Source organism: Plecotus auritus, assembly GCF_963455305.1.
Source record: "Plecotus auritus genome assembly, chromosome: 3".
NCBI classification, from domain to species: domain Eukaryota; kingdom Metazoa; phylum Chordata; class Mammalia; order Chiroptera; family Vespertilionidae; genus Plecotus; species Plecotus auritus.
The window spans coordinates 120342006-120364233 of record NC_137772.1 but is presented as its reverse complement, the minus strand read 5'-3'; the positions used below and the strand labels follow the sequence as shown (position 1 = coordinate 120364233).

The 22228-nt window shown below is 43.2% G+C and overlaps 1 protein-coding gene and 1 pseudogene across 11 annotated transcripts in view; one reads left to right on the top strand and one right to left on the bottom strand.

The window, feature by feature from the left end:
* ZMYM2 (zinc finger MYM-type containing 2) overlaps positions 1-22228 on the bottom strand; it is a 192902-nt gene that overhangs the window by 149597 nt on the left and 21077 nt on the right. The gene's annotated exons all lie outside the window — the stretch shown is intronic.
* On the top strand, positions 17853-18087 carry LOC308245240 (cyclin-dependent kinases regulatory subunit 2-like; annotated as a pseudogene). The gene has a single exon. The product of its transcript is annotated as a cyclin-dependent kinases regulatory subunit 2-like (transcript).

Below are 22228 nucleotides of genomic sequence, written 5' to 3'. Positions count from 1 at the left end.
CCACTCTTATTCAGCATAGTACTAGAAGTCCTCACCACAGCAAACAGACAAGAAAAATAAATAAAAGGCATACATATTGAAACGGAGGAAGTAAAATTTTCTTTATTTGCAGATGGCATAATGCTGTATATAGAGAACACTAATGATTCCACCAAAAGAACTTTTAGTACAGATAAATGAATGCAATAATTTGGCAAGATACAAGATAAATATTCAGAAATCAGCTGTATTTTTATACATCAACAATGAACAATCAAAAAGGAAACTAAGATAACAATCTGATTTATAACTGCAACAAAAAATTAATAACTAGGAATAAATAATTTTAACCAAGGAGGCAAAAGACCTGAACTCAGAAAATTAAAAAAGACACTGAAATTAAAAAAAAGAAAGAAACTGAAGCCGAGCTGGTTTGGGTCAGTGGTTGAGCATCAACATATAAATCAGGAGGTCACGAGTCAATTCCCAATAAGGGCACATGCCTGGGTTTCCAGCTCAATCCCCTCTGGGGTCAGACAGGAGTTAGCCAATCAAAGATTCTCTGTTATCATTAACTAGAGGCCCAGTGCATGAAATTCATGAACGAGAATTGTCCCTAGGCCTGGCCAGCAATCAAAGTGCAAGCGTCTGACGTGGAAGGGCAGGTCCCAGCTGACCTCTGGGTCCTGACAGCACCTGGATACCCAGGCCCCCGCGCTCCCCTCCACCTGAGTCATGGCACCCGAGTCCCCACGCAGAGATGCAGTGAGCACAGCCGGACATCGCGGGCCACGGCACAGCGTGGGCCCTTGGGCCACTCAGCAGCGCCGCACAGAACCGGGTGGGCTGCGCGCTCTATCCCATTGGGCCTTGCAGACTGGCTACTGTGTGAACCCACTGGGAGCCCAACTGGCCCCTGTGGTCCCAGCGGCTGTGGCCCGGCTCACACTGAAGAGGATGCACGGGTGCAGGGCAGGCTCATCACAGGAGTCTGGCACCTGAGCACAGAGGCTTCCCCAGTGCGCGAGCCCTAGCGTCCCAGAGGAGGGTAGCAGAGGTAGTGAAAGTGAGCTGGGCGGACACCCTGCATTCTCACCACACCTCTGTCCCAATCACCCCCGCCCCCAGGTAGCTGGCAAAAGATCGCAGCCCCCTGCCGAGGTGCCACGGGAGGTTGGCCGCCACCACCCACCCCCAGTTCCCCGTCCCAGCCCAGGACCTGCCAGATGCTGGTCATCATCTGCGGGACAATCGATCAGGGCCGGGCCACCCACCCGGCTCCCTTAGTGCCTGGAAGCTGACAATCGGCAGGGCGATCGGGCCCCCATTCACACACACCTTGGCCTGGCGCCGCCCATTCACCTGCCCCACCATCCCCCCGAGGTCCCGCTCTCGTCAGGGCACATCAGGACTGGCAGCGCCTCCACTGCCGCCCGCAGCCAGCACCACGCTGCAGATGCCCACCATTTTCCACGCCACCCCCTGGTGGTCAGTGCACATCATAGCAAGCAGGTTGAACTCCCAGGAGAGGGGACAATTTTCATATTGGGCTTTTATTATATAGGATGTTTCTAAATCTCTATCCAACTCCCTTCTTCTCTGACATCAATAAAAATGTATTTTAGACAATAGCAAATAGCAACAGAATAAGTGGAAGCTACACTGACTCTTTCCCAGGTCCAAACTGGAAATACAAACAAAAGACAGAAAAAAAAACCCTGAAAAATGAACTGAAGGATAGCTGGAAAAAAACCCTGATAACCAAAAATGGGAAGTGAAGACTGAACAGAGATTGGCAGGAAGTGCAGAGACTCAAAAGGGGTGGCCAGGCTCCCACCGACAGCAGCTGAAGGTCTAGAGAGATCAGACTGTGGGGGGGTTGCCACAGAGAACTCTGGGGTCTAAACCCTAAGCTGGCCTCCCCAACACACAGAACCAGAACTGACAAAGGTACCCACATAAGACCTGGCTGAGAAAAGCAACAGGATTACTGTCTGCCAGTGAGAATGAACTGGAAATGCAGGCATCCTCTTAAAGGGCCAGTGCATAAAATGTCCTGTGCAGCCATTCACCTTGGGCTCCGGCAGAGGGAGGGCAGAGTGGACTAAAGCTGTGTAAGGAGATCCAGGGTTGGGGGCTCTAGAGTTAGAGCACAGATGGCAGAAACCCCGGTTTCCTGTGATGAGTCATTCCCTTGAGCTGCAGAAGACCTCTTTCTCAGGCAGACCTTTGCTATCCAGGTGGTTTTGAATCGCAACACCCTGTTGGAAGAACTCTTGCCCCAACCTGAGGTCTATAGACTAAGGTGAATCAAGACTTATAACAATCAGAGAAACCAAGATGGCGGCACAGGTAAGCACCTAAACTGCTGCCCCGCACAATTTCAAAACTACAACTAAAAGACAGAACGGACACCATCCAGAACCACAGGAAAGCTGGCTGAGTGGAAATTCTACAACTAGAAGGAAAGAGGAAAGCTCAAGGAGAAGGAGCGGCAAAGAGCTGAGGTACGGAGACATGCGAACGCAGAGAGGAAGGGCGGTGGAGTGCCTGGCTGGCTTTCTCTGGCGGGAGGGGGAAGGAAGCCCCCGACAGCACTGAACCCCAGTTCCGCCTGCACTGAACCTCAGTTCCAGGCGAAACCCTGTGGACCCAGGTTCATACAGGGGGAGTTTGGACTGTCAGGTAGAGAGAAAGGCACACGGAGACTCGGAGACTCGGAGACTCAGGGGAGCCGTAGCCGCAGGGGTCTGGAGGCGCGAGTGCGCACAAAGACTGACTGCAGAGGTTACCACAGGCTGTCCCTAGCGGAAGGGAGTCGGAAGCTCCTGTCTGCACTGAACCCTAGTTCCTACTGCACTGAACCGCAGTTCCGGGAGAGCCCCTGGGGACCCACGCTCTTATGGGAGAAATCTGGACTGTAAGGCGGAAACTCGGGAACCATGGAAGGCAGAGGTCTGGGGACTCGTGTGCAAGGGCAGGGCTGACGGGAAGCCAAGACTGTCTGCTCCGCCCTGAGACTCCACCCCTTCCAAGCTGAGCACAGAGGCTTTTGCAATCTGGCAAGGCTAATCCTATAAGGCTGTCTCCAGCACCGAAAATCTCCCAGTGTAGACACAGCTGATCTTCACAACCAACTGGCCTGCAGGTCAATTCCTCCCGTGATACCAACAACAATCAATACTTAACTACAACAAGGCTGTACACACAGTGCACAAAGGGGTGCACCAAGAGTGTCCACCTCAGGTTACTGGGGAGGCCGACCCACTGGGCAATATAGGAAACCTAGCACACAAAGCTACCCTACCAACTCAGGGAAGCAGTGAAAAATGGGGAGACGAAGAAACAGATCACAAACTAAAGAAATGGAGAAAAACAAACGACTGGATATAGAATTCAAAACCATGGTTATAAGGCTTTTCAAGAATATCCAAGAAAAGGCCGATAAATATAACGAGACCCTTGAAGATATGAAAAAGGACCAACTAGAAATTAAACATACACTGACTGAAATAATAATATTATACAGAGACCCAACAGCAGACTAGAGGAACGCAAGAATCAAGTCAAAGATCTGAAATACAAAGAAACAAAAAACACTCAACCGGAAAAGCAAAATAAAGAAAAAAGAATCCAAAAAGTTGAAGATAGTGTAAGAAGCCTCTGGGACAACTTCAAGCGTACCAACATCAGAATTATGGGGGTGCCAGAAGAAGAGAGAGAGCAAGATACTGAAAACCTATTGGAAGAAATAATGACAGAAAACTTCCCCTACCTGGTGAAAGAAATAGACTTACAAGTCCAGGAAGCGCACAGAACCCCAAACAAAAGGAATCCAAAGAGGACCACACCAAGACACATCATAATTAAAATGCCAAGAGCAAAAGACAAAGAGAGAATCTTAAAAGCAGCAAGAGAAAAACAGTTAATTACCTACAAGGGAGCACCCATACGATTGTCAGCTGATTTCTCAACAGAAACTATGCAGGCCAGATGGGAGTGGCAAGAAATATTCAAAGTGATGAATAGCAAGAACCTACAACCAAGACTACTCTACCCAGCAAAGCTATTATTCAGAATGGAAGGTCAGATAAAGAGCTTCACAGATAAGAAAAAGCTAAAGGAGTTCATCACCAACAAACCAGTATTATATGAAATGCTGAAAGGTATTCTTTAAGAAGAGGAAGAAGAAAAAAGTAAAGAGAAAAATTATGAACAACAAATACATATCTATCAACAAGTGAACCTAAAAATCAAGTGATTTAAAAATCTGAGGAACAGAATAAACTGGTGAATATAATAGAATCAGGGGCATAGAAAGGGAGTGGACTGACAATTCTCGGGGGGGAGAGGTTTTGGGGGGTGCAGGAAGAGACTGGACAAAAATCGTATACCTATGGATGAGGACAGTGTGGGGGAGGTAAGGGCAGATGGTGGGGTGGGAACCAGGTGGAGGGGAGCTATGTGGGGAAAAAGGAGAAACAAATGTAATAATCTGAACAATAAAGATTTATTAAATTTAAAAAAAGAAGACTTATAACAATCAGGTGTAGGCAGAGGCAGATCTCTGAAGGCTTTGAGTCTTTGCCTGATTTACTTCTGGGCCTGGACCTAGAAAAAGAAGACCCTGGTGCACATCTTGGTCCTTTCCAAAGGCATCAAGCCCAAGCAGAGGGAGCCACAAGCTGTGGATTGCTGATAGCCCCAAACAAGGTAGTCAGAGCCAATCAGAAACAGTGTCTGACATTACCCTGCACTAGAAATTAGAAGTGGTAGCAGATCTATCTAACACATAGACACAAACACATAGAGGCAACCAAAATGGAGAGCCAAAGAACCCACAAATGAAAGAATAAGGGAATTCTCCAGAAGAGATAAATGAAATGAAGATAAGAAATTAATTTGATTTAGAGTTCAGAACAACAATATAAAGATATTAAACAGCATAAGAGATCAATAACTCTGAAAAAAGAAGTCGGAAATAAAGAATGATATACCACTAATAAACAACACATTGGAAGGAATACACAGCAGATGAGGGGAAAACTAAGGATTGAATCAGTGAATTGAAAGACAGTGTTGAAAAAAAATAACTCCATCAGAGAACCAAAAAGAAAAAACAATTAAAAAAAAACAGTAGGACAGCATAAGGTAGTTGTGGGAAAACCTGAAATATAACAATACTCACATAATGGGGGAGCAAAAAAGGGAAGAAAGGCAACAAGGAATAGAGAAGGTGTTTGAAGAAATAATGGCAGAAAACTTCCCTAACCTGGTGAAGGAAATAGTCACACAAGTTCAGGAAGCACAGAAAGTCCCTAGCAAGAAGAACCAAAATGGGCCCGTGCTCAGGTACATCATAATTAAAACTCAAAAAAATTAAGAAAAAGAGAGAATCTTAAAGGCAGCAAGAGATAAGCAATTTGTTACCTACCTAAGGAGTGTCCATAAAGCTGTCAGAAGCTCAACAGGCCAGAAGGAATGGCATGGAAGTACTAGAGGCAATGGAAAAAAGGAATCTAAAACCAATATTATTATATCCAGCAAGGCTATTATTCAAAATAAATGTTGAAATAAAGAGATTTCCAGACCAAAGTAAAAAAAAAAAACAAAAAACTAAAGGGGTTTATCACCACAAAACAGCACTGCAAAAGATGCTAAAGGGACTGCTGTAATGAGAAGAAACAGAGAGAGAAACCTAGGCATACAGAATTAAATAAGTACCTATCAATCAAAAGGCATAAGGCCGAAACCGGTTTGGCTCAGTGGGTAGAGCGTTGGCCTGCGGACTGAAGGGTCCCGGGTTCGATTCCGGTCAAGGGCATGTGCCTTGGTTGCGGGCACATCCCCAGTGGGAGGTGTGCAGGAGGCGGCTGATCGATGTTTCTCTCTCATCGATGTTTCTAGCTCTCTATCCCTCTCCCTTCCTCTCTGTAAAATATCAATAAAAATATATATATATATACAAAAGGCATAAGGTAACTGAATGGACACAACTACATGCTGTCTACAAGAGACCCACCTGCATGCTGTCTACAAGAGACCCACCTCAGAACAAAAGACTCACACTGAATGAGAATAATGGGATGGAAAAAATTTTTCCATACAAAAGGAAAAGAAAAATAAGCTGGCATAGCAATACTCATATCTGACAAAATAGACTTCAAAATGAAGGCCATCACAAGAGACAACAAAGGTCACTAGGGAATACGAAAGGGATTAATCAATCCAACAAGAGGATATAACTCTAGTAAACATATATGCACCCAATATACTAATAGGATAACCTAAATAGAGACATCCTTTGCCTACAGACTGATAGGATTATGTCTTGAATAGCCCTCAGGCAATCGTCAACAGGGTAGAGCAATTGCTTCTGCCTGGAGGCTAATTGTTATTCTCAATCTCTTATTGGGCCTTAGAAACTCCACACCTGGGCAGGTTGTTTTCCAATAGGGTGGGCCAACTGTCTTCCCCCCACGCAAAGCCACCTACATAGAAAATGTCTACATGAAAAAGATGACCTCCTCGTGTGAGGTAATAACTCAGCACAGGAAAACTAGGTGTCTGCCTTCTGAGCTCTTCCCACACCAGAGCCCCCCAATCTGGCTTCTGCTCACACAGCTACAGTCCACACTGCCTTCCCTTTGTCAGAGCACATGGTGACAGGCTTCACAGGGAATTTTGTGCATTGGCCCTTAAAGAGGGTACCTGAATATCCACCCGAATCTCCATGTCAAATAGTAACCCTGCTGCCTTTCCCAGCAAGATGTTATTTTGGTGTCCTTCTCAGTTGTGGTACTCTCTGCTGGGGGGCTGAGCTTGGGAATTAGACCGCAGAGTTCTCAGTGGCAACCAGCCACAGCTGAGATATCTCCCCGAAACTTCAGGAACCCAGCCACTCCTTTGATGCGCATGCCTCTCCCTACCAGTCTCTCTGACTTTCAGTCTGCAGTTATCAAGGTTCGCTCCAGCAAGTCTTCTGTTGATTATTCAGGAAGTTTTTCTGTATTTTAGTTGTAATTCCAGTTTGGTCCTAGAATCATTTCCATGTAACATCCACTTAGTCCACCGCCATATTTAATCTCTCAGGACCTGTTACTTTTTAAAATTCACTGCCATCCAGAGATTTGACGTACACAGTGTAAGAGTGATGAGATCGAAAAAAATTTTTCCATGCAAATGCAAAAAAAAAAAAAAAAATAGCTGGAGTAGCAATACTAATGCCGACAAAATACAACTTCAAAATGAAGGCCATCAAAAAAGACAACAAAGGCCATTACATAATACTAAAGGAATCGATGCAACAAGAGGATATAATTCTGATAACCATATATGCACCCAATATACGAGCACCTAAATATATAAAAACACTTCTACAGGACTTTAAGGGAGAGATCGACAACAATACAGTCATAGTAGGGGACATTAAAACCTCATTGACTTCATTGAATAGATCTTCCAGGCAAAATATTAACAAGGAAATAGTAACTCTAAAGGACACACTGGATCAGGTGGATTTAATTGACATTCATTGAACATTTCACCCCAAAGCAGTAGAATATACATTCTTCTCAAGTGCACATAGATCATTCACAAAGATAGACCACATGTGAGGACACAAAATAAGTCTCTACAAGTTCAAGATGATTGAAATCACATGAAGCATCCTCTTATATCAAAGTGAATGAAATTAGAAATCAACAGCAGTAAAAAACACCCAAAAACATTCAAATATATCAAGGCTAAATAACATGTTATTAAACAATGAATGGGTTACCAATGAGATCAGGAAAGAAATCAAACACTTCCTACAAACAAATAAAACTGAACACGCAACAACCCAAAATCTCTTGGAAAGAGCAAAAGCAGCCATTAGAGGGAAGGACATGCACTACAGGCCTACCTCAAAAAAAAAGGAAAATCAACAATAACTACAACTTAAAGAACTAGAAAGGGAACAACAAGAAAGAGCCCGAGTAAGTAGAAGGAGGGAAGTCATAGAGATTAGAGCAGAAAAAAATGACATAGAGACTAAAATAAAAAATACAAAAAAATCAATGAAACCAAGGGCTGATTCTTTGAAACGATAAACAAAATTGATAAACCATTAGCCAGACTCATCAAGAAACAAAGAGAGAGGAATCAAATAAATAAAATCAAGAAAATAAATCAAAGAAGTAACCACTGACATCACAGATATACAAAGGATTGTAAGAAAATACTGTGAACAACTATAGCCAACAAGCTGGACAATGTGGATGAAATGGATAATTCCTAGAAAAATACAATCTCCCAAAATTGAATCAGGAAGAATCACAAAACCTGAATAGGCTGATAACTACTGATGAAATTGAGTAGTAATCAAAAAAATCCCAGCAAACAAAAGCCCAGGTCCACACAGCTTCACAAGGGAGCTTTACCAAACATTCAAAGAATTTACACCTATACTGAAACTTCTCCAAAATATGCAAGAGTAAGGAATACTTCTAAGCTCTTTTTATGAGGCAACCATTATCCTAATTCCCAAACCAGATAAAGACACTACAAGAAAGAGAATTACAGGCCAATATCCCTGAAGAACATGGATGCTAAAAGCCTCAACAAAGTATTAGCAAATTGGATACAGCAATATATTAAAAAGATCATATACCATGACCAAGTGAGATTTATTCCAGGAATGCAAGGCTGGCACAATATTCGCCAATCAATAAACATGACACATCAACATGATAAAGGCCATATATGACAAACCTCCAGCAACCATCATACTCAATGGGCAAAATCTATAACCATTTCCCCCAACAGCAGGAATAAGACAGGGCTGTCCACTTTCACAACTCTTATTCAACATAGTACTGGAAGTCCTAGCCACAGCGATCAGACAACAAGAAGATATAAAAGGCATCCACATTGGAAAGGAGGAAGTAAAACTCTCATTATTCACAGATGATATGATAGTATACATAGAAACCCCTAAAGACTCCACCAAAACACTACTAGATTTAATAAAAGAATTTGGCAATGTAGCAGAATACAAAATCAACACCCAAAAATTGATGGAGTTTTTATACACTAATAATAAATTCTCAGAAAGAGAAACTAAACAAGCAATCCCATTTACCATTGCAACAACAACAACAAAAAATTAAAACACTTAGGGATAAACTTACTCAGAAGGCAAAAGATCTTCAGTTGGAAAATTACAGGACATAGAAAAAAGAGAGAGAAGAAGATATAAACAAGAGGAGGAATATAGCATGTTCTTGGATTTATAGAGTATCATTAAAATGTCCATGCTATCCAAGGCAATCTATAGATTCAATACAATCCCTATTTTTAAAAAAAGGTGTATTTCACAGATCTACAACAAATACTCCAAAAATTTATATGGAACCAAAAAAGACCCCAATAGCTGCTGCAATCTTGAGAAAGAAGAACAAAGTTGGAGGAATCACAATACCAGATTTCAAGTTATACTACAAAGCCACTATAATCAAAATAGCCTGGTACTGGAACAAGAGCAGGCATATAGATCAATGGAACAGAACAGAGACCCCAGAAATCGATCCAAGACATTATACTTAATAAATATTTAATAAAGGATGCAAGAGCATACAATGGAGTCAGGATAGTCTCTTCAATAAATGATGTTGGGAAAAATGGACAGATACATGCAAAAAAAATGAAACTCAAGCACAAACTTACACCATATACAAGAATAAACTCAAAATGGATTTAAGACTTAAATGTAAGTCATGAAACCATAAAAATCCCAGAAGAAGCCAAAGGCAGCAAAATCTCAGTCATCTCTCGTAGCAATACGTTTACAGATACATCTGCTAGGACAGTGGTCGGCAAACCACAGCTCGCAAGCCACATGCGGCTCTTTGGCCCCTTGAGTGTGGCTCTTCCACAAAACACCACGGCCTGGGCGAGTCTATTTTGAAGAAGTGGCATTAGAAGAGGTTTAAGTTTAAAAAATTTGGCTCTCAAAAGAAATTTCAATCATTGTACTGTTGATATTTGGCTCTGTTGACTAATGAGTTTGCCGACCACTGTCCTAGGGCAATGAAAACTAAGGAGAAAGTAGACAAATGGACTACATCAAAATAAAAAGTTTCTGCACAGCAAAAGAAACCATCAACAAAACGAAAAGAGAGCCCACTGTATGGGAGAACATATTTCACAATGATACATCTAATCAAGTGTCAATATCCAAAATATATAAGAAACTCATACAACTTAACAAAAGGAAGACAAACAATCCAATTAAAAAAGGGGCAAAGGACCTAAATAGACACTTCTCCAAAGAGCACATACAGATGGCCACAACATATGAAAAAATGCTTAAAGTCACTGATCATCAGAGAGATGCCAATTCAAACGACAATGAAGTATCACCTCACACTGTCAGAATGGCTACCATCAACAAATCAACAAGTGACAACTGCTGGTGAGGATGTGGAGAAAGGGGAACCCTAGGACACTGCTGGTGGGAATGCAGACTGGTGCAGCCATTATGGAAAATAGTATGAGTTTCCTCAAAAAATTAAATATGCAACTGCCATTTGACCCAGAGATCCCACTTCTAGGAATATATTCTAAGAAACCAGAAACACCAATCAGAAAGAATGTATGCACCCCTATGTTCATAGCACCACAATTTACAATAGCTAAGATCTGGAAACAGCCCAAGTGCCCATCAGGAGATGAGTGGATAAAAAAACTGTGGTATATTTATACCATGGAATACTATGCAGCAGTAAAAAGAATTTCTTACCCTTTGAGACAGCATAGAGGAACCTAGAGAGTATCATGCTAGGTGAAATAAGTCAGTTACAGAAAGACAAATATCACATGATCTCACTTATGTGTGAAACATAAGTATCAAAATAAACTGATGGAGTGGATCCAGAGACATGGAAGCATGTAAAAAGAGTATAGAATCTCGGAGGGAAGGCGGGTGAGGGTGGGAGGATGGAAAGTAATCAACCAAAGACCTTATTATATGCATACTATTGGCCTGGTGCATGGATTCGTGCACCGGTGGGGTTCCTCGGCTTGGCCTGCGCCCTCTCACAATCTGGGACCCCTCAAGAAATGTCAGAGAGCCAGTTTCAGCCTGATCCCCCAGGCCAGGGCAAGGGACCAGGGCCTCTAGTATGCATATAAGATCTTCAGTTAATCCCTTCCCGCCCTACCCCCTCCTTCCTTCCTTCTGGGATTCATCAATCTGTTCCATGTTTCTATGCCTGTGGTTTCCACTCCTGCATTGAGCGTCTGCCCCTAGTGGTCAGTGCACATCATAGCTACTGGCCGATCAGCCAGTCATCTGGTTGGTTGGTCGCTTAGGCTTTTATATATATAGAAGATAAGCACAGCCTATGGACAGACAACAGGGCAGTGAGGGTCTGGCACAGGGGTAGGGGTAGGCTGGAGGGGGTTAATGGGGGGAAAAAATGGGTCATGTGATACTTTAAATAATAAACTATTATTAAAATAAATCTTTATTCTAAGAAAAAAAATCTCAATTATCAGGATGAAAATAGGACATCACAATCAATTTTACAGCAATAAAAAAAATTATAAGGAAATGTATGCCAACCAATTGGATAACCATCCTATCTAATAAAAGAGTAATATGCAAATTAACCGTCACTCCGCTACAAAAATGGCGGCACCCATAGCCACAAGATGGTGGCGCCCAGTCCTCTTAGCCCCGCCAGAGTGCCCCATTCTGCCCAGCAATGGCAGTCCGGGGTGTCCGGCTGGGAGGCACCAGCACCCAGCACGATCCCCGGCCACAGCCTGGGCTGGGGTCTCAGGCCAGCAGGGGTTCACACCCAAGCCAGGGGATTCTCCGGCCACAGCGGCAGCCTGGGCTGGGGTCTAAGGCTGGCAGGGCCGCGCACCCCCGCCACACGATCTTCTGTCGCAGCCTGGGCTGGGGTCTCAGGCTGGCAGGGCCGTGCACTCCCGCCACACGATCTTCTGCCACAGCCTGGGCTGGGGTCTCAGGCCGCGCACCCCCGCCACACGATCTTCTGGCCAGCGGCGGCAGCCTGGGCTGGGGTCTCAGCCTGGCCGGGACACGCACCCCCCGGGCGCCATCCCCGGCCAGGCGTGGAAGCCTGTGGTCTCAACCACTTAGTCACACCAGCCAGGCAGATATGGAGGAATCTTAAATGTTTCTTTTTTTTAAAATATGTATTTTATTGATTTTTTACAGAGAGGAAGGGAAAGGGATAGAGAGCTAGAAACATCTATGAGAGAGAAACATCAATCAGCTGCCTCCTGCACACTCCCCACTGGGGATGTGCCCCCAACCAAGGTACATGCCCTTGACTGGAATCGAACCTGGGACCCTTGAGTCTGCAGGCCGATGCTCCATCCACTGAGCCAAACCAGATAGGGCTGTCCAATATGCTAAAGAAAAAACCCTATCTAATAAAGAGGGAATATGCAGGGGAGGGCATTTGGGGGTGACCGGGCTGTCAGGGGAGGGCAGTTGGGGATGATCAGGCTGGCAGGGGAGCAGTTAGGCATCGATCAGGCTGGCAGGGGAGTGGTTAGGGGTGATCAGGCAGGCAGGCGAGCAGTTGGGAGCCAGCAGTCCTAGATTGTGAAAGGGATGTCCGACTGCCTGGATTGGGCCTAAACAGGCAGTCAGACATCTCCCGAGGGGTTCCAGATAGGAGAGGGTGCAGGTTAAACTGAGGGACACCCCCCCCCCCACAGTGCACGAATTTCGTGAACCGGGCCTCTAGTGATAAAATATTCAAACTCCTATACATACACAAACTATAAAAACTTAGTCAATAAAAAATACAAAATCTGTTTAGAATGGTAATAAGTAAAAAGATTAAATAAGTCATCAAAAATCTCCCAGCAGCCCTGTTTATTGTGGGTCAGTTGGTTGAGCATCTTCTCATGCACCAAAAGATCACTGGTCAGATGTCTAGGTTATGGGTTCAATTTCTGGTCAGAGCACATGCAGAATGCAACCAATTGATGTTTCTCTCTAAAATCATTTTTTTTAAAAAACATCTTTGAGGGGAAAAAAATCTCCCAGCAAAGAAAGGCCCAGGAACATGCTTCACTGGTACATGCTACCAAATATTTAAAAAAGAATTCACACTGATCCCTCTCAAATTCTTTCCAAAAAAGTAGAAAGGAATGAACACTTCCTAACTCATTCTATGGGACCAGCAATAACCTGATAACAAATTCAGATGAAGACATTACAAGAAAACTACAGGCCAATATTACTCATGAATATAGATGTAAAGATCCTCAACAAAAGTAGCTAACCAAATTCAGAAGCATGGTAAGATTATATACTGACTAAGTGGGATTTACCCCAAAATGCTTTGGCAGTTCAATATAAGGAAATCAAAGTAATGGACTAAAGGGGGAAAAATACCTGATCATCTAAATGGGGAGGGGGCAGGGACTGTTTGACAAAATATTTTCATGATAAAAACAATAAACTAGGAAGAGAAGACAATTTCTGCAACACGATAAAAGTCACACATGGAAAAACCCACAGCTAACATCATACTCAGTGGTGAAAACCAAAAGCTTTGCCTCTAAGATTAAGATCAAGGCACAGATGCCTACTTTCACCACTCTAACTCAACACAGTACTGGGAGTCCTTGCCAGATTAATTAGGTTAAAAAAAAAAAAAAGGACTTAAGGCATCCAAATAATGAGAGAATAAAATAAAATTATCTCTGCAGATGACATGATCTTATATGTAGAAAACATACAAGCAGTTTCAGAATACAAAAACATGCAAAAATCCACCCTGGACCATGTGACTCAGTGGTTGAACGTTGATCTATGAACCAGGAGGTCATGAAGTTCGATTCCCAGTCAGGGCACATGCCTGGGTTGCAGGCTTGATCTCCAGTATCAGGGTGTGCAAGAGGCAGCCTATCAATGATTCTCTCATCACTGATGTTTCTATCTCTCTTTCTCTCCCTCTCTTTTCCTCTCTGAAATCAATAAAAACATTTTTATAATTTTTAAATGCAAAAATCAGTTGCATTTCTATACAATAATGAACAATTCAAAATATTAAAGCAATTTATTTAAAAGAATACATAAAAATAAATTAAACAAAAAGGTTGAAACACTTGCACAATGAAAACTATAAAACACTGCTGAAAGAAATTGAAGATACAAATAATTGGAAAGAAATCCCATGTTCATGGATTACATGATAAACATTGTTCAAAAGACAATACTACCTCTAGAGCACACTACAGATTCAATGCAATCCTTATCAAGACCCAAAGCATATTTTGGCAGAGTGGAAATCTCATCCTGAAATCCACATGAAATGTCAAGGGACAAAAAGCTTGAAAAAGAAAACAAAGCAAGAGGGGATCTCAGAATTCCTGATTTCAAAACTTTCTACTGGGAGAACCAAGATGGCGGCATAGGTAAACACCTATACTTGCTGCCTCTCACAATCACATCAAAATTACAACTAAAAGGCAGAACAACTACCACCCAGAACCACGGGAAAGCTGGCTGACTGGAAGTTCCACAACTAGAGAGGTGAAGAAAGCGCATTGAGACTGGTAAGTGGTACGGAGGCACCGAAAATGCTGGCACCTGGATGTGCTGCTCTTTTGGGAGATACAAGCTCCCAACTGCTCTGAACTCCAGTTCCGGGCAAGACTCTGGGGAACCCAGACACATATGGGGAGAAACTGGATTGTCTGGCATCGGGACAGGAACGCGAGGGCGGCATTCTCTCAGAGGTGCTGGCAGCAATCATTGTTCCTGCACGGGGGTGCGGGGCACAGAGACCCAGCAACCTCTCTGGTGCAGGGCTGTTTGCTCCGCCCTGGTGATGCCCAGAGACACAGCCCCACCCAATTGACAACCCCACCCAAGCTGTGCACAGTGGCTTTTGCATGTGAATGGCCAGTACTTTCTCCAACTAAAACCTGTCAAACTGCAGCTGGATCAGAGAGCCCCAGAGGTTTCTAAAGAAGGCCCAAGTCCCAGCAGCAGCAGTCTGCCTTGCTTCACAGCTGGGCCTCATCTGGGCACTTCCAAAACCCATACAAAGAGGAGGAATCTGCAGATGTCTCTGTAGCTCCTTTTGGGCAGGCCCAGACAGTGGCTGACTTTGCACCTCCTTGGAGATCCAAGAGCCAGTGTACCCAGTGATCACAGTGAGATATACTGGATTACAACTCTTCACATGCATAAGAGACACACTCAAGGGGCAGACTCATTGAGCACCAAAGCCCCAATGAAACAAGTCCTGCACCATAAGGGTGTCTCCTGCGCAACAGATCTTCCAGTGTGGACAGAGCTGTTCATCACAGCCAATTGGCCTGGTGGTCAATTCCTCCCAGTGATACCAACAGCAATCAAGGGTTAACTACAACAAGACTGCAACAGCCCACAAAGGGGTGCACCAAGAGCGTCCACCTCAGGTGACTGGGGAGGCTGAGCCACTGGGCCATATACGACACCTAGCACACAAGGCCTCTCTATCAACTCAAGGAGACTTAGCAGCTAGCCAGTACATAGAAACCAACACAAGGAAGCAGCCAAAATGTGGAGACAAAGAAACAAGTCACAAATTAAAGAAATGGATGAAAGCAAAATACTGGATATAGAGATCAAAACCACGGTTATAAGGTTACTCAAGAATCTTCTAGAAACCTCCGAGAAATTTAGTGAGACCTTCAAGGATATGAAAAAGGACCAATCAGAAATTAAGCATACACTGACTGAAATAAAAAATAATATACAGAGATTCAACAGCAGACTACAGGATCCCAAGAATCAAGTCAAAGATTTGAAATACGAAGCAGTAAAAAACACCCAACCGGAAAAACAAAAAGAAAAAAGAACCCAAAAATATGAAGATAGTGTAAGGAGCCTCTGGGACAACTTCAAAAGTACCAATGTCCGAATTATGTGGGTGCCAGAAGAAGAGAGAGAGCAAGATATTGAAAACCTATTTGAAGAAATAATGACAGGAAACTTCCCCTACCTGGTGAAAGAAATAGATTTACAAGTCCAGGAAGTGCAGAGAACCCCAAAAAAGAGGAATCCAAAGAGGATCACACCAAGACACATCATAATTAAAATGCCAAGGGCAAAAGACAGAGAGGATCTTAAAAGCAGCAAGAGAAAAACTTCATTACCTACAAGGCAGAACCCATATGACTGTCAGCTGATTTATCAACAGAAACTATGCAGGCCAGAAGGGAGTGGCAAGAAATATACAAAGTGATGAATAGCAAGAACCTACAACCAAGATTACTCTATCCAGCAAAGCTATCATTTAGAATTGAAGGCCAGAAAAACAGCTTCACAAACAAGAAAAAGCTAAAGGAGTTCATCACCACCAAACCAGTATTATATGAAACTAGAGGCCCAGTGCACAAAATTTGTGCACGGGGGAGAGGGGTGTCCCTCAGCCCAGCCTGCACCCTCTCCAATCTGGGACACCTCAAGGGATGTCCAACTGCCTTCTCAAAATCCAGAACTGCTGGCTCCCAACCGCTCGCCCGCCTGCCTGCCTGATTGCCCCTAACCACTCCCCTGCCTGCCTGATTGATGCCCAACTGCTCCCCTGATGGCCCGATTGCCCCTAACTGCCCTCCCCTACCAGCCTGGTCACCCCTAACTGCCCTCCCCTGCAGGTCTGGTCCCCCGCAACTGCCCGCCCCTATAGGCCTGGTCCCCCCAACTGCCCTCCCCTGTAGGCCTGGTCCCCCTCAACTGCCCTGCTCTGCAGGCCTGGTCACCCCCAGCCGCCCTCCCCTGAAGGCCTGGTCACCCCCAATTGCCCGCCCCTGCAGGCCTGGTCACCCCTAACTGCCCTCCCCTGCAGGCCTGATCGCCCACAACTGCCCTCCCTGCTGGCCATCTTGTGGCAGCCATCTTTGACCACATGGGGGCAGCCATCTTGTGTGTTGGAGTGATGGTCAATTTGCATATTACCTCTTTATTATATAGGAGGATGCTGAAGGTTATTCTCTAAGAAAAGAAGAAAAAGGTAAAGATAAAAAATTATGAACAACAAAGTGACAACAAATACATTATCTATCAACAAGTGAACCTAAAAATCAAATGAATAAAAAACCTGATGAACAGAACAGACTAGTGAATGTAACAGAATCAGGGGCATGGAAAGGCAGCAGATTGACAATTCTCGGGTGGAAGGGGTTGTGGGGGGTGGAGGAAGAGATTGGACAAAGAGCTTACTCCTATGGACGAGGTCAGTGGGGGGGGGGGGGGGGGAGGAGGCAAGGCCTGGAGTGGGGTGGGAACCGCGTGGAGGGGAGCTATGGGGGGAAAAAAGAGGAACATCTGTAATAATCTGAACAATCGAGATTTAAAGTAAAAAAAAAAAAACAAACTTTCTACCAAGCTACAGTAAGTCAAAACACCATGATACTGGCATAAAGGCAGATACTAGTATACAGACAAATGGCATGAAACACAAAGCCCAGAAACACTTCCTAAGATATTTGGTCAAACGATTTAACAAGGGTGCTAAGACCATTAAATGAGTAAAGGTCAATCGTTGCAACCAAAGAATTCATTAGGTCCCTTACCTGACACCACATACAAAAATTAAGTCAAAATAGATCAAAGACTTACATTTAATAACTTAAACTATAAATATATTTTAGTAGAAAACATAGAGGAAGTGTTATGACATTGGATTTGGCAATGATTTCTTGGATATGGCATCAAAAGCATAGGCAACAAAAGAAAAACTAGAAACCAAATTTCAAAATTTTGTACTGAGGTAGTCAATTTGTTGTATTGGCCTGACTCTTCCCATCCTGTTGCTTCCCCTCTACACTGCTCACCTGCTGGCAGGATGGCCCACAAGCAGATCTACTACTTGGACAAACATTTGCACTACAAGTGGTGGCATGTCTTGTTACCCAGAGAACTTTCCAAGCAAGTACCCAAAAACCATTCTGATGTCAGAAGAGGAATGGAGGAGACTTGGTGTCAACCAGAGACCAGGCTGGGTTCATTACATGATTCATGAGCCAGAACCACATATTCTTCTCTTTAGATGTCCTCTTCCAAAAGATCAACAAAAATGAAGTGTAACTGGGAATCGTCAATTAAATTGACATGTGTATATAAAGTAGTATTCATTGAATAGTTGAAAATGCACAAATCATTTATCTATACCTGTGCACAAGCTATATTCTTCACAGCAACAGAGCTCAGTTAAATGCAACTACAATACGTTACTGTAAGGTGTTTAAGATAAAATTTCTTCTATTTACTTTTTCTTTTAATGTAAGTGCCTGGTTGACTGTAACAGTTACTTATGTTTAAAAAGTTTGTATGTTGCATTTAAAAAAAAACTTGAGCTGAAAGAAAAATATTGCCAAATAAGAATACTCTACCCAACCAAGTTTTCCTTCAAAATTGAAAATAATTTTCCAAAAAAACAAATGTTAAAGGAGTTCATCATTAATCCAGCCTTATAAGAAATGTTAAACCTGAAAGAAAGGACACTAGTTAGTAATAGAAAAACATACAAAAGTAGAAAGCTGGAAAAAAATTTTAAGTTTTGTGCAAAGAAACTGTATCAGAGAATGGAAGACAACCCACAGAATCAGAGAAAATATTAGCAAACAAATATCGGATAAGGGATTAATATATCCTAAGTATGTAAAGAATTCTTACAACGCAACAACACCACAAAAATAGGCAAAAGACTTAAACAGATACTTGCCCAACCACAAAGAAAATATAAAAATGACCAATAAGCAGATGAAAAGATGCGCAACATCATTAGTTATTACGGAAATTCAAATAAAAAAAAAAAACAGGAACTATCTCACATCCCTTAGGATGACTACTATCAAAACAAAAGCAACAAGGTTAGTGAGGAGCAACTGAAAGGTTGATTGGTTGGTTGTTTGAAAAAACATGATCCCTTGTGTAGTGTGGGTGGGGATGTAAAAAGGTGCAGCAGCCATTGAAAACTGTATGGAAGTTACCCAAAAAATTAAAAATTGAATGATCATAAGATCCAGCAATCCCACACTTCTGGGTATGTATCCAAAGAACTGAAAGCAGGATCTCAAAAAGAATTTTGCACATTTAATGTTCATAGCACCATAACCAAGAGGTAGATACAACCAAAATGTCCATAGGCAGATAAAGGGAAAAACAAAATGTATACACATACAATGGAAGATTATTCAGCCCTAAAAAGAAAAGAAATTCTGACCTATGCTACAACATAGATGACCTTTGAAAACATTAGACTAAGTGAAATAAGCCAGACACAAATATTTTATGGTTCCACTTATTTGAGATACTTAGGATAGGCAAATTCATAAGAGATAAAAAGGTAGAATAGAGGTCACCAGGAGCTGGGGTAAGAGGTATTGGGCTTTATTGTCTAACTAGAGGCCCTCTGCACAAATTCGTTCACCACTGGGGTCCCTTGGTCTGGCTTGCGGGATCAGGGCAAAACCTGCTCTCCGACATCCGCCAAGGGGTCCCAGATTGCGAGAGGGCACAGGCCAGGCCAGGATGAGGGACCCCACCAGTGCACAATCAGGGCCAGGGAGGGACGCAGGAGGTTGGCCAGTCAGGGAGGGACTGCAGGAGGGGTCCAGGACATGTCCAGCCCGTCTCGCTCAGTCCAAGCTAACATACCAATCGGAGCATCTGCCCCCTGGTGGTCAGTGCACATCACAGCGAGTGGTTGAGCAGCCTTAGCATATCATTAGCATATTACACTTTGATTGGCTGAACAGATGACCAGACAACTGGACACAGCATATTAAACTTTTATTATATAGGATTATGTAGGATTGGTAGTTTCTTTTTTTTTTTTTTTTTTTATTTATTTATTTATTTATTTATTTATTTATTTATTTATTTTAATATATTTTATTGATATCTTACAGAGAGGAAGGGAGAGGGATAGAGAGCTAGAAACATCGATGAGAGAGAAACATCGATCAGCTGCCTCCTGCACACCTCCCACTGGGGATGTGCCCGCAACCAAGGTACGTGCCCTTGACCGGAATCGAACCCGGGACCCTTGAGTCCGCAGGCCGACGCTCTATCCACTGAGCCAAACCGGTTTCGGCAGGATTGGTAGTTTCTATTTGGGATGATGAAAAAGTTCTGGAAAATAATGATTTTTGCAAAACATTTGTGAATATACTTAATACCACTGAACTGTACACTTAAAATGGTAAATTTTACATTAGTATGTTTTACCAGAACTTTTTTCTTTTTTTTCTTTTTTTTAAATATATTTTATTGATTTTTTACAGAGAGGAAGGGAGAGGGACAGAGAGTTAGAAACATCGATGAGAGAGAAACATCGATCAGCTGCCTCCTGCACACCCCCCACTGGGGATGTGCCTGAAACCAAGGTACATGCCCTTGACCGGAATCGAACCTGGGACCCTTCAGTCCGCAGGCTGACGCTCTATCCACTGAGCCAAAACGGTTAGGGCAGAACTTTTTTCAAAGAAAAAAAAATAGAAGACATCCATACGGGGGAAATATTACAAACATACACAATGATTAACTCCAAAGAAAATATTTGCAAAGCATACCCTAAAAAGCTGAAGACAAAGAGGTCCTAGAATCAATGAGATAAAACCAATAACCAAAGAGAATAAAGGGCAAAAAAGGGAAAATAGTTCCATAAAAAAGGAAGTACAAATGCTCTTAAATGTGTAAAATGTTTAAGAAAAATGCATATTTGCTGCCAATTTTCTCTTACACATGCACAAGATCAAAAGGTATAACTGTGTACAGAGAGTCTCATACTGCAAACAAGTATGAACTGGTACAACTTTGTTTTATTTATTTTTTTTTTATTGATTTCTGAGAGGGAGAGAGAGACAGAAACACCAATGATGGGAGAGAATCATCTCCCTCTACCAGGGATCAAGCCTGCAACCCAGACATGTGCCCTTGACCAAAATCACACCTGAGACCCTTCAGTCTGCAGGCTGCCAATCTATCTACTGAGCCAAACCAGCTAAGGCTGAACTAGTACAATTCTATGGAGAGAAACTGAAAAATATTTCTTTGACCAAGCAATTCCACTTCTAGGCATCCTTCCTACAAACATATTATCTAATGTTTTTAAGAATGAAATGTAAAAAGATAAACATTATAAAAAATCTGAAACACCTTAAATGTCTCTCAAGAGGCAACTGATAAAATAAATGACAATAAAGACATACAATGAAATATTATGAAGCCTTGCAAACAATGAGGCAGCTCTACATATACTTACAAATTAATATGGAACAGCCTCCACATAAATTAAGTGCAAAGTACAGAACAATGGATAAGCACAGACACAGAGACATACACACAACATACATATACGCATGCGTACAATTTTCTAGATAAATATCTAAGAAAATTATAATAGTTGTTTGCTTCTGGGGAAGAGAACTGTGTGGATAGGTCAGAGGGGAGAGGAAAGAGACTTCTTTCTCACAGTTTAGTCTGTTTTACCTTTCTTGGTACCATATGCATATATACTGGAATTTGATTGGGGTCTCTACCTTATTGAAGTCTTTGCATCCAGATATAGTATGTGTATCTTTCCATTCCAGTTTTCTTGTATGGTCTATGCTATTATTTTACGATTTCCTCCATAAAAATCTTGCATATTTGTTATAGTTACTCCTATTTCTTGCAATAGTGAACTGAATTTTCCTATCCTAATATATAAAAAGCCAGGGGCCGTCACAACCGAAACAACCGGATGGACTATGGAACACAGGCTGCGTGGGGCAACAAGGCTGGCAGGGGGGTTAGTGAGGGAAGACCAAACGACTAAACAACAGGCTGTGTGGGGTGACCAGGCCAGCAGGGGGGTTAGTGAGGGACAACCAAACGACTGAACAGCAGGCTGCATGGGGTGACAAGGCTAGCAGGGGGCACAGTCAGGAGCAACCAGGCCAGCAGGGGGGCAGTTGCGGGTGACCAGGCCGGCAGGGGGGACAGTTGAGGGGCGACCAAGCCGGTGGGGAGGTGGCAGTTGGGGGCAACCAGGCCGGCGGAGAGGGGGGCAGTTAGGGGCAACCTGGCCGGCAGAGGGGGGCAGTTGGGGGCGACTAGACCAGCAGGGGGGGAGAAGTTGGGGGTAACCTTGCTGGCACAAGGGGCAGTTAGGGGCAATCAGGCAGGCAGGCAGGCGAGCAGTTAGGAGCCTGCAGTCCCAGATTGTGAGAGAGA